At 44.1% G+C, this 12,414-nt stretch overlaps 1 protein-coding gene across 2 annotated transcripts in view; it reads left to right on the top strand.

Annotated features, from left to right (window-relative positions):
- Positions 1 to 12,414, top strand: part of DNER (delta/notch like EGF repeat containing) — a 284,163-nt gene that overhangs the window by 128,126 nt on the left and 143,623 nt on the right. The window lies entirely within an intron of this gene.

Raw genomic sequence — 12,414 nt, 5'->3', positions numbered from 1 at the left:
GCAAAAGAGGGCAACCAAGATGATCAAATGCCTGGAGCACCTTCCTTATGAGGCTAGGCTTCAGCATCTGGGGCTCTGTACCTTGGAAAAGAGGCAACTAAGGGGAGACATGATCGAGGTGTAGACAATTATGCATGGAGTGGAGAGGGTGGACAGAGAGTAATTTCTCTCTCATACACGCAACATTAGAACCAGGGGTCATCGCATGAAACTGAAGGTTGGGAAATTTAGGACCAACAAGAGGAAGTACTTTTTCACACAGCGCATAATTAATCTATGGAATTCTTTGCCATGTGATGTGGTGATGGCCACCAGCCTGGATGGCTTAAGGAGCTTAGACAAATTCATGGAGGACAGGTCTATCAATGGCTACTAGTCTGGAGTCTGTGCACCACCTCCAGCCTCAGAGGCACAATGCCTCTCAATACCAGTTGCAGGGGAGCAACATCAGGAGAGAGGAGATGCACATACCTCTTGCCTGTGGGCTTCCTAGAGGCATCTGGTGGGCCACTTTGTGAAACAGGATGCTGGACTAGATGGGCCTTGGGCCTGATCCAGCAGGGTTGTTCTTGTGAGTCAGCAAGTGCTGCCCCTCTCCCTGCATTACCACAGGTAGCACCCGCTACTGCCACCCTTCTGCCACCCCTTGATTTAAGCTAGGAATTCTCCTGCTACTTCTACCTGGTTTGGTGGGATAGTCTGTGTGTGCTCATTTTGTGTTGCCACTAGCTTAGCAGGATGCCCTGAGAATGCTGAGCCCCCATCTGCAGATGGGACAGGCATCAAGTTGTCTTTTACCTCAGGCAAAATGACTTGGAGTGCTCCCAAATTTTTTCAAATTTGTTTTTGAAATCCACACCCCAAGTTTCAAAACTGGTTTATCAAGACTGTATTCACACAAGGACAAGGATCCTGGTTAAAATGTTAATCAGGATTAGTGAGCTAATCAGTATTAGTGAGCCCAGAGGAGGTGATTATGTGATCCTAGGATTTCAGGGCAATCCTGGTCTAATCCCTCTGGTTAACCAGAATTTAACTAGGACAGATAAGCAGGATTCAGTCCTGTTTTCCTGTCCTAGATAAATGCTGGTTAATTGGAGCAGTTTGGCAGGATTGCCCTGAAATTCTGGGTTCACACAATCAGCTCTGCTGAGCTCATTAATCCTGATGAACATTATAACCAGGATCCTTGTCATTGTGTGAACCCAAACCAAGTACCACTATTGTATGGAGTGGTGGACAGGGGAAAAAAAGGCTTAGACACTGTATTATGAATGCACTGCACCATCCCCACAATTGGTATTAAAATGTGGGACAAATGATACAGGATAGAGTGGTGTTTGCAATTACTGGGAGAAACAAAAGCAGTCAGTGATGAAATGTTGTCTTGTCTTTTTTTCCAAGTTAACATCTCTTAATGTACTTTGGGAGCTGAGTCCTCCACTGTTTCTATAACCTAGAAATAACAAATTCCAAATTTTGATAATCAATTTGATGCTGAAAATGTGAGGCCTTCTATAAATGCACAAGTTTCTTTTAGTCCAGCCAGCCCCTATTTTATGTAGGATTTCCGCTTTCTGACTTCTTAAAAGTCTGCTTGGCCTTAGATAAGAATGAACAGTATTTACTAGCACAGCAACTTTGTCAGCAACACATATTTAATTGCATTTAATTGTGTATTTGGTTCTGGTCACAAGTAGCGACTGATTACTCTTTCAGCCTTTCTCCCAGTTGTTCCAAATCCTTAGTCAGCTTTGCATTTCTTCTCAGAATTCTTCCCAATTTGTGTGTATCTTCCTAGGATGCAATGACCAAAGGAAGTCACACTTCTACTATGAAAGCTAACCAGTTTTGTGAAGAATTGTATTTGTCTGTTCCACAATATGCTTTGTTTGAAGCTTTGAAGCTCTATCCCACACTTTTCCAGTACTGTAAATGTATGAGAGGGGTCACCAAGTGGTGGTGATAATGCAGATGCTGGCGTGAGAAGTAATTGTATCATCAGGCCTTCCTGTGTTCTGGAGTGCCAGGTGCAAATGTAACTATAGGGCAAATATCACTATAGGAATGTGGGATAGAGTGAATGGTGACTGTCAACTGCATTGTTCCTACAACATAAAAAGTGAGACTTAGTCCAACTCAGTGAAGCTGCTCTTGGCAAAAGTATGGAAAGCTGAATAGTACTGCTGACATCATTAATTCTTTTGCTGAACACTGTTCCCCCAAATGTTCTTTAAATAATGCATGTTAGAAGAGGATTATATATGAGGACCTGAAGATAGTTTAATTGATCTAAGCATTTGGTATTGCTTGAGAGCTAAGGAAATGATAATTCAGTTCAGGGCAGTGTAACAGCCATTTGAATTGAAATCAAAGGTAATATTTAAGGAAGTCAAATTAAGAAACTATTATTCACAGCTAAGAAGTCAAATTATGATTTAAGGTAATTATATGCAATAGAGGAATAACTTTTAACTCTTCCATTATGGATGGAAGGTTTCTGATATCATGCTTAACCAAGCATAACCACACAGAAGTGCTTAAAAAAGGTTATTCATTGTCAGAACTTTCTTTTCTTGCAATTCCAACTGGCAATATTAGTATCTTTCAAAATCTTGTTCTAGAGGAATTTACAAATGTGGTAAATATAAGAAATCTGGAGCAGACAAAGAGACACTAAGGGAGCCAATTTAAAATGCTGTCAAATACTTGAAGGAATTATATAGTATTCTGAGACGTTAGTTTAAAGTGGGAGAGTATGTCCTTGGCTTAAGCATCACTTGTGCTGCAATTATCCCTTTGTTGCATTATAATTAGTTTTAATTTTTTCTCCAGCCAGTACAAGTATCCTGCTCACTGCAAGCAATGAGCAGCCGATTTCCAGTATAACACAGTGAGTTACATCACCAGCAAATAAGTAACTGCTCACAGGGGGAAGTGAGCACTGTGCACAGGGAGAAGTGAGGGCTGGGTGAAGCCAGCCCTCCTGCAGGAAAACCACCAGCCCAGGGCCAGCCCGATCTTCTCTAGGCGCAGCGGTGGGGTCGGGCCAGGCAGGCAGCCTTCTGAGCTGACAGCTGCTTCCACCTGTGATGGCATTGGGCATCCTCATGCTGCCTGTCTGTGCTGTGCAAGGGAGTGGACAAGCAGTGAGTCAGGGCAGGCTGCCTGCAGGCAGCTGAGAAGAAAGGAAGCAGAGTGGCTAGCACTGACCGCCCAACAGAGTGGGGCACACACCTTCTGCCCTACCCTTCCCTGTCCCCACCTACTGGTGTGCCTGCCTGCCTCCTCAGACCTAGTAATTGAAGGTATGTGATTTCCCTTTTTGGTTATTCCTCCTCTTTGTATATTTATGGAATGGCTTGCTATAGGGCTTTGCTATCAGGCATAGACGTAGGGCAGGGTGGGCCTCTGTATATATATCATTTAAAGTGTATTGGTCAATCTTTTGACTTTTAAGAATGTTTTAAATTTTTTAAAAATCAAAAAGTTCTTTAAGTGGCTTGTTTCATAGCAGAAAATCTTCCCTTTGCCTTCATAACAAAGGTAAAGCACCCTCACTTTTTGCCCCATCCTTTAGATATCCTGGAATGGCTTGGCATAGGGCTTTGATATTGAGCACAGGTGTAGGGCAGGTTGGGAGAGCTCTATGTTTTTAATTTGAAGCAGATCAGTCAATCTGTTGGTTTTTAATCATTTCCCCCCTTATTGCAGTAAAGCTGCCAGAAAGAGTTATTTCTATCCATAGAATACTTCACAACCTAGTGAAACTGGAGCTGTTAACATCTGAAGAAACAAACAATATTTTTTTAAAATAAATACACTATGCTCAAGTTGGTTTGTGGCCCAGAAGGTCTGAGTGAGAACTGTGAAGCAAGGGGCATGTGTTCTTCTTTTAACATTTCACTTTACAAATGCACTATATGTCCAAGCTGTTCGTGATCCAGTTGTGTGTTTGAACTGTGGAGCAAGGGACACCTGTTGTGTCCCAGTTGGTTTGTGAATGGTCAAGAATCCATTGGGGTTGCATTGTCTTTTTTATTTTTTATTTTTCTTATTTTTTACAAATGTACTCTGGCCCAGAGCTGTGGATTTGTGGTGAATGATCAAGAAGATGTGTGGATTCATTTTGGCAGGTGGGAGAAGCTAGCTGAGCTAGAGTGCTCTGTGCGCTGCTGCCTCAGTTTGTTCCTGTCCCTGCCTGCCTGCGACAAATGGAAGCTGGGTGAAACCATGGGGCTAGTGTGTGTGGGGTGGAGGTGGGGTGTGTGTGGGGCTAGTGTGTGTGGGGTGGAGGATGCTTATTTTGTAAGAGGAGCCCCAGTAACTAACTAGGTCCAGGCTCCAAAATTACCTAGCTGCACCTCTGTTCCTTCTGCGCTTTCCAATGAGAGAGTTTTCCTGGATTTTCCGGGAAAGTAATGAACTTTTCCAGAGTGTGGAGTTGTTGGGGGTTTTTTTTGTTGTTGTTGGTCTGAAACCTACCTGAGAAAAGGCATGTTTCTAGCTTTTCTGGTTTGGTCTGGGAGTGAGGCCCAAGCAGCTTTATATTCTAGATAAAGTTTTTGTTAGAATAAACTGTTTAAAACTACTTGACTCCTGAACAGAAACAAGCCCACGTGTTGTTAAAACCATGGGTGCTGGAGTCAGTGTGCCAGCAAGTGCTGCCATTGTGCCAATTCATTGTTCCTATGATGAAGAATGCTGGGTGCCAAGCATCCTTATCTTCTATCTATTTAATTCTCTTAAACATACCCATCACTGATCCCATGTGTGGCAGCTCTCGTGAGAGTTCGTGAGCAGCAGCTGAACTAGCGACGGGGATGGGGGAGAAAATAGGGATGACAGCTGCCAGGAGCAGGAGGAGGTGGCGGCCTGGCTGGCGGGAGGAGGCAGCCACGGCCAGGAGTTGGGCGGGTGGGCGGGAGGAGGTGGTGGGCTGGCTTTCCAGCTGGCCCACTAGCCAGAAAGCTGGAGGGCGGGGAAGGGGGGAAGAAGAGAAGTGGGCTGACCAGCCGGCCCAGCCGAGAGCAGGAGGTGGCAGCTGGTGGGATCAGGAGGTGGAGGCGGCAGCCCGGCCACTGGGAGTAGGTGGTCGCTGCTAGGAGTTGGTGGGAAGGAGGAGGTGGTGGGCCGGCTTTTCAGCTGGCCCACCAGCCAGAAAGCCGAGCGGGGGGAAGAAAGGGAGGAGAAGAGAAGCAGGCCAGCCAACTGGCCAGAAAACCGGCTGGGCTGGTGGCGGGGCGGGGCGTGGGGCGCAGATGCGGTGCCGGCCTGAGGTGCAGATGCTCTGTACCCATCCCAGCTAGTTTTATTTATTGTTAAATTTTTATACCACCTTTCATTAAAACAATCTCAAGGTGTTTCACAAAACATTTAAAACAATATAAAGCTATAAAACAGTTACACAATAACAATATTAAATTGGAATACAAAAATAGAAATCTAATTAAATTTTTTAAAAACGTACACAATAGGACCATAACATTCAGAGCAGCAGCAACAAAAACATCACTCATTAAAAAGCCTGTGTAAAAAACCAAGATTTCACTTGCTTTCTAAAAGATGTGATGGAGACTGAGGAGCAGATGCCCACCAGGAGAGCATTCCAAAGTCTGGGGGCAATAACTGAGAAGGCTGTGTCCCACGTGCATGATAGCCAAGCCTCTCTTATTATCAGCATGCAGAGCAGAGCCCCTTCCAATTACCTTGTCAAGTGGGCAGAGACCCTTGGGAGCAGATGGTCCATCAGGTATCCAGGGCCCAAACTGTTAAGGTCTTTACACCAGCACCTTGAATTGGACCCAGAAACAAATTAGGGATGAGCCTGGACCGTTCTGGAGGCCATTCTGAAGGACTCCAGACCGGTCCGGACATGAGGGTGGTCCGGCGGTCCAGCACAGGTGTGAGGGGCTCTTTAAGGGCGGGGGAGGTTGTACTTACCCCCCCCCCGACACATTTCCCCCACTGGTGCGTTCGTTATGAAAAGCTTTTGGGGCAGCAGGATACCTCCCTGCCGCCCCTTCCCCCAGTTGTTGGCAAAAGGCTTCAAAAAGTCTTTTGCGCGTACGCATGTCGTGTGCGCACATCACGTCTCTGCGACGCACGTGCACGCATGACACGGAGACATGACGTGCGTGCGTGAGGTGCGCACGCGCAAAATGCTTTTTGAAGCCTTTTGCCGACGACTGGGGGAAGGGGCGGCAGGGAGGTATCCTGCCACCTCAAAAACTTTTCATAACAAACACGCCGGCAGAGGAAACGCGGCGCGGGGTGGGGGGGTAAGTACACCCTCACCCGCCCTTAAAGAGCCCCCCACATCTGTGCCGGACCGCAGCTCCGCGGTTCCGTGCACATCCCTAAAACAAATTGGCAGCCAACGTAGCTCTTTCAAAAAATGGGTGTAAAATCCCAGCTGCCGCATTTTGCGCTAGCTGCAGTTTCCAAATATTCTTCAAGGGCAGCCCCACGTAGAGCACATTACAGTAATCCAGCCATGACATGACTTAGGCATGGGTAACTGTGGCCAGATCTGCCTTCTTGAGAAAGGGATGCAGCTGTTGCACTAGCTGAAGCAGTGCAAAGGTACCTCTGGCCACCGCCTCGACCCAAGCTTCCAAAATCAGAACTGGGTCCAGCAATACAACCAAGCTCTTCACTAGGGATGTGCGAACCAGTTCGGGGGTTCGGTGGTTCAGGGTCAAACCGACTCCCCGCCCGGTTCCATCCGGACCGGGATTGATCCCCTGATCCCCCCCCCCGCCAGTTCGCATGCGTGGTGGGAGGAAAAATGGCCCCTATGCCGAAATACTCAGGCCCAAACGGGCCAAAAAAAAGCAGTAAACCAGGCCACGGTGGTGATTACCGAGGCTGGCAGAGGGAGGGAGAACCTTCGTGGACACCCCGCCGGTGGCCTTTAGGAAGCCCCCTGAAGGGGCTAGAGGTAAAGACATTTTTAAATTTTTTTAAAAAAAATTCATGAACCCTCCCGGACTGAACCAAACCAGGGGGTTTGCACTCGAACCGAGCTGGGCCAGCCAGTCCCATGCACACCCCTACTGTGCACCTGCTCTTTCAAGGGGAGTGTAATCCCATCCAGAACCAATCAAATACCCTCCTCCCGATTGGCTCTCCTACTGACCAACAGCACCTCCATCTTGCCAGATTCAATCTCAGTTTATTAGTCCACATCCAACCCATCACTGCCTCCAGCCTCTGACTTCTTCTTCTTATTATTATTATTATTATTAAAACTTTTATACCGCCCTTCCAAAAGGCTCAGGGCGGTTTACATTAAAACACCTTAAAATCAGTTAATAATTAAAATAAAAATTATAAAACATAACAATGATTAACAATTAAAAACATCATAAAACTACAATTAAACAATCAAACAATTTAAAAACAAATTTTTAAAAAGCTGAGAAAGCCTGGCTGAAGAGATGTGTTTTCAGGTGTTTTCTGAAAATTGCAAGACTTAGGACATCCACTGCTTCTCTAGAAAGAGCTGAGTGGCATCTGCATATTGCTGACAACTTAGTCCAAGTTCCCAGTTGACCTCTACCAGCAGTTTCATGTAGCTGTTAAATAGCATAAGGACAAAACCAAATACCATGAGACCCCACACGCCAAAGGCCAAGGAGCTGAGCAATAGTCCCCCAGCACCACCTCCCCCCCCAAAAGGATCCTCCTCCTGAAAAAGGACCAAAGCCACTCGAAAGGAGTACTGCCTATCCCTATACTCAAGACGCAGTTCAGAAGGACACCTTGGCTGATGATACTGACCTTAATGTCTAATGCTTTTAAAATTGCAGCTATTTATCTTTTAGATTGGAGAAGGGAAGAGGGAGATGATGGTGTAAAGAACTCGGGTGGAAATAAACAGACTGTAATGAGAATCCTTGTAATTGTGTCATTTGATCATGTCTTGTTTTTTCTTTTTTTCTTTTGTTATTCCTATTTTTCTTATGTTGTTCTGTTTATATTATGGATAAAATAATAAAAATACTATTAAAAAAAAATCCTAAAATAATTTGTTCACTGCACAGACTGAGATCAGTGATGATAAAGGAAGAAAACAGCTCTTTACAAAAGGAATTTATAATCTAAACTGATATACAATATGCAGACCAAACATGAAGAAATGTAATAATGTTGTAATGTCACATTTTCCAGCTGCATGTTTTCTGTTTGAGTAATAATGGAAGGCCTCATGAAAGGAATAAGGGCTTATTCACACAACTACTTCAATGCAGTGGCTGTCAGAACTGGTTGTGCGACTACTCTGGCTAGATGAAAACCAGATGTCACAATGACTTGAGGGCTGGTTCATACATGTGAGCAGAGTTCCCCCGCTCCCACCCCTGTACATTAAGGCATGGAGAAATGCATTCTGTGGAGAAATGTTACTGTGAATTGGAGGGACCAAGGTCTGGAATGGGAAGGAAATCTAAACCCTCGTTAACAAATACACATGTTACAAGAAATTGATTATGTATAAGAACTATGTTTAAAATTAAAGAATAAACATACCGAATTGTAACACACACACCCCTGCCGCCAAAAGATACTGAATCCTTAATTACAGGGAGGATTTATCCCCGAGTACAGCATTTGTATACATAGACATATGCTTTATGCATGGAGAGCAGGGTGTGGGTAGTTTGAACTCATTTGTATGAAGATGGGACTTGCCAGTGCACTCTTGTGACCTGTGTATCTGTGGATATGGCTTCCCTGTTCATAACCAGTGAACTGGGCTGCCACGATTGATCTGTAGAATGTTCTGATCAGCTGAACCAATGCTTATAATGCTGATAACAATGTTTCAGCTTAATGCAGGGTAGAAATAAATTATTTTTTATTAACATACTTGCGCACAGATATTTATGAATGTCTTGCTTTTTGTAAGTTTAAAACAGACATCTTATATAGTCTTAGACAAATCACAGAGCTTTGACTTATCATATTTCAGTTTTCATCTCATATTTTAAAAAATCCCTAGTTCAGTGGGATTGTTTAAAGGAGCTTCCACAGCACTGCAAAGTATTGTAGAGAAATGAGGAGTTGTAATGATTAAGATAATAGAGATGTTTATGTTACCTTATATTATTTGTTTTATTATTTATTTATCATATTTCTATACTGCCTGATACAGAAATCTGATAAAGATGATCTTAATAGGCAACAGGGTTGCCTCTTAGGTACCCTTGTGCTCTCTTAGGTACCCTGGACCGAAGCCGTTAAAAGCTTTATAGTTACTAACCAGCACTTTGTATTTCATTCGGAAACACGTTGGCAGCCAGTTCAGTTCTTTCAAAATTGGTGTTATATGGTCTGTATGAGTTGTCCCAGAGACCAATCTGGCTGCCACATTCTGTACCAATTGCAGTTTCTGAACTACGTGCAAAGGAGCAATATAAGGGAGCATTGTTAATTAATTTATTATGTATATACCCCAGTATTCCTCAAAAGAGCTCAGAGTGGCTTACATACAATTTCCAGGTCCTCTTCCATCCAGGTATCTTACAGGAACAGATATACTTAACTTCAGGAATAGAAATGTATCATAAATGTGCAGAAATGAGAAATGCCATAAATCATCACAGGCCAAGACTGCACTCTAGTGCACATAAAAGTAAGTCTCATTTAACCAATAGGCTTACTTCTGAGTAAATAGGCAGAAGATTAGGTTATAAAGGGTATGAAAAATATATGAAGAAAGTGTAGGACCTTTTAATTTGGCTGCTGAGATATTTGCAGTGCAATCCTATAAATTTTTACTATTACAGTTATCTATATACAGTTTTTCAACAACAACAAAAAGAAAACCACTTCTTTGAAAGGTACTTGCTTTGCCCAGTTAGCAGGGCTATTTACCCTAGGGTCTTTATTCAGAAATCCTATTGTGTTCATAGGGCCAGAACAAGAGCTTTTGGTGCCCTAGACAAAGTATGACTCCTGCCCCCCGCCGCAACCTCCATTCAGTATAGAGAAAAAATAAGAAGTCTAGAATGAACTTTTACAAGTATCTACTTGGCATTTGAAATGAACAATATAAAAATAAAAATACATTCTAAGGCTTTAAAAAAAATCATTTACCCTAACACAACTATACTGTATGGTAAACTGCTCAAAAGCTGACACTTTAAGAAATGTTAGGCTAAAAATGTGTATAATTTTTAATAACTCTCATGGAGTTGATTGGTTTTCCTGGGGCGCCCTTGTTGTTTACATTACAGCATCCTCATTTGCTCAAGCCATCTGGAATGTTCGGTACCGTACTTTAGCTAAAGAGATTATGTCATTTATACAGAGATTGTCATCACATGTGCAGTAACTCACCAAGAAAATTTTTAATAAGTAGATAACAACATGCTCTATTGTACCATGTCCACCTGACTGGCAGACTCCTTTCTCTTGCATGTGGGGATCCAGTCAGCAGTGGGAACGTCTTTGGGAACCGCTTTGGGAACTTTTGTTGAATAGCGCCATATAAATATTCACTATATATTCATAGATTTGTATACTGGCAACTGTGCTGGTCAGCTGCCAGAGCCATGAGCTGAACTGACTGGCTGGCTCTTTTTGTATGTGAGAGGGCGTCCTTGCTTCAGCAGCTGATGGGGCAAGAGAGACCAACAGTACTGGATACATCTATCTATCTATCTATCTATCTATCTATCTATCTATCTATCTATCTATCTATCTATCTATCTATCGCCTGCTAGAGCAAGCAGTGAGCATCCCACATTATGGCTTCTTGCTGTGCAGCGACCTGCTGACTGGCAAACTCATGTGAACAAGAACTCCACCCATCCAGCTGGTGCAGTACAGCCAGAGATGGGGAAACCCTTATTTTGACAGAGAGTGCATTCCAGAGCCCTGGGGCAACCACAGAGGAGCCCTGGTCTCAAATAGCTACCAAACAAGCCAGTGGGAACCATAATCTGAGCTCCCCAGTTGATCTTAATAGGCAGGAGGGTTCATGACAAAGAAGGTGCTCTCTTACATACCCTGGACTCAAGCCATTAAAGCAGGGCTGCATACATTTGGCCCTCCAGCTGTGGTTGGACTCCAAATCCCATCATTCCTGACTATTGGCCAGTGTGGCTAGGATGATGGGGACTGTAGTCCAACAACAGCTGGAGAGCGGAAGTTGTACAGCACCTTGGGTGGGCAAGGTGATTGAGCGAGTGGTAGCCTCTCAGCAAAAGGCAGTTTTGGATGACACAGATTATGACCCATTCAAACTAACTGTCAGGTGGGCTATGGGGTGGAGACCGCCTTGGTCGGCCTGATGGATGATCTCCAATAGGCTATTGATAGAGGTACTGTGACTCTGCTGATTCTTTTGGATCTCTCAGCAGCTTCTGATACTATTAACCATGGTATCCTGCTGGGTCGCTTGGAGGAGGTAGGACTGGGGAGCACTGTTATACAGTGGTTCCGTTCCTACCTCTCTGGCTGATTCCAGATGGTGTCACTTGGAGACTGTTATTCTGCATAGCATGAGCTAAAGTGTGGAGTCCCACAAGATTCTATCTGGTCTCAAATGCTTTTTAACATCTACATGAAACCAGTGGGAGAGATCATCAGGAGGTTTGGTGCAGGGTGTTATAAATATGCTGATGATACCCCAATCTATTTATCCATACCAGCTTCATCAGGAACTGGCATGATGCCCCTAAATGCCTGTCTGAAGGCAATAATGGGCTGGGTGAGAGATAACAATCTGAAGTAGAATTGAAACAAGATGGAAGTACTGCCTGTAGGGGGTCAGGACCTGAGAGGTGGTTTAGATCTGCCTGTTCAGGATGGAGGTTCACACCCCCTGAAAGATCAGGTATGTAGTCTGGGAGTGCTTCTAGATCCCAAACTCTCCCTGGTCTCTCAAGTTGAGGTAGTGGCCAGGAGTGCTTTTTATCAGCTTTGGCTGATACAACAGATACGTCCATTTCTGGTGGTAGTAGTGGTTCATATACTGCTAACTTCTAGCCTTGACTACTGTAATGCTTTTGCCTTTGTATGTAGTTCAGAAACTACAATTGGTACAGAATGTGGCAGTCAGATTCAGGTCTCTGGGTCAACGCAAAGGAAGCATATAACGCCAATTTTGAAAGAATTGCACTGGCTGCCAATATGTTTCTGAATGAAATACAAAGTGTTGGTTATTACTTATAAAGCCCTTAATGGCTTGGGTACAGGGTACTTAAGAGAGCGCCTTCTCTGTCATGAACCCTGTCGTCTATTAAGATCCTCTTGAGAGGTCCAGTTACAGTTGTCGCCGCTCATTGGGTGGTGACTCAGGACTGGTCCTTCTCTGTGGCTCCCTAGGGCTTTGGAATATGCTCCCTGATGAAATAAGAGCATCTCCTTCTCTGTTTGCTTTTAGGAAGAACTCAAGACATACCT

The sequence above is a fragment of the Hemicordylus capensis genome, chromosome 3 (assembly GCF_027244095.1).
Source record: "Hemicordylus capensis ecotype Gifberg chromosome 3, rHemCap1.1.pri, whole genome shotgun sequence".
Classification (NCBI taxonomy): domain Eukaryota; kingdom Metazoa; phylum Chordata; class Lepidosauria; order Squamata; family Cordylidae; genus Hemicordylus; species Hemicordylus capensis.
This window is presented reverse-complemented; position numbering and strand designations above follow the sequence as displayed.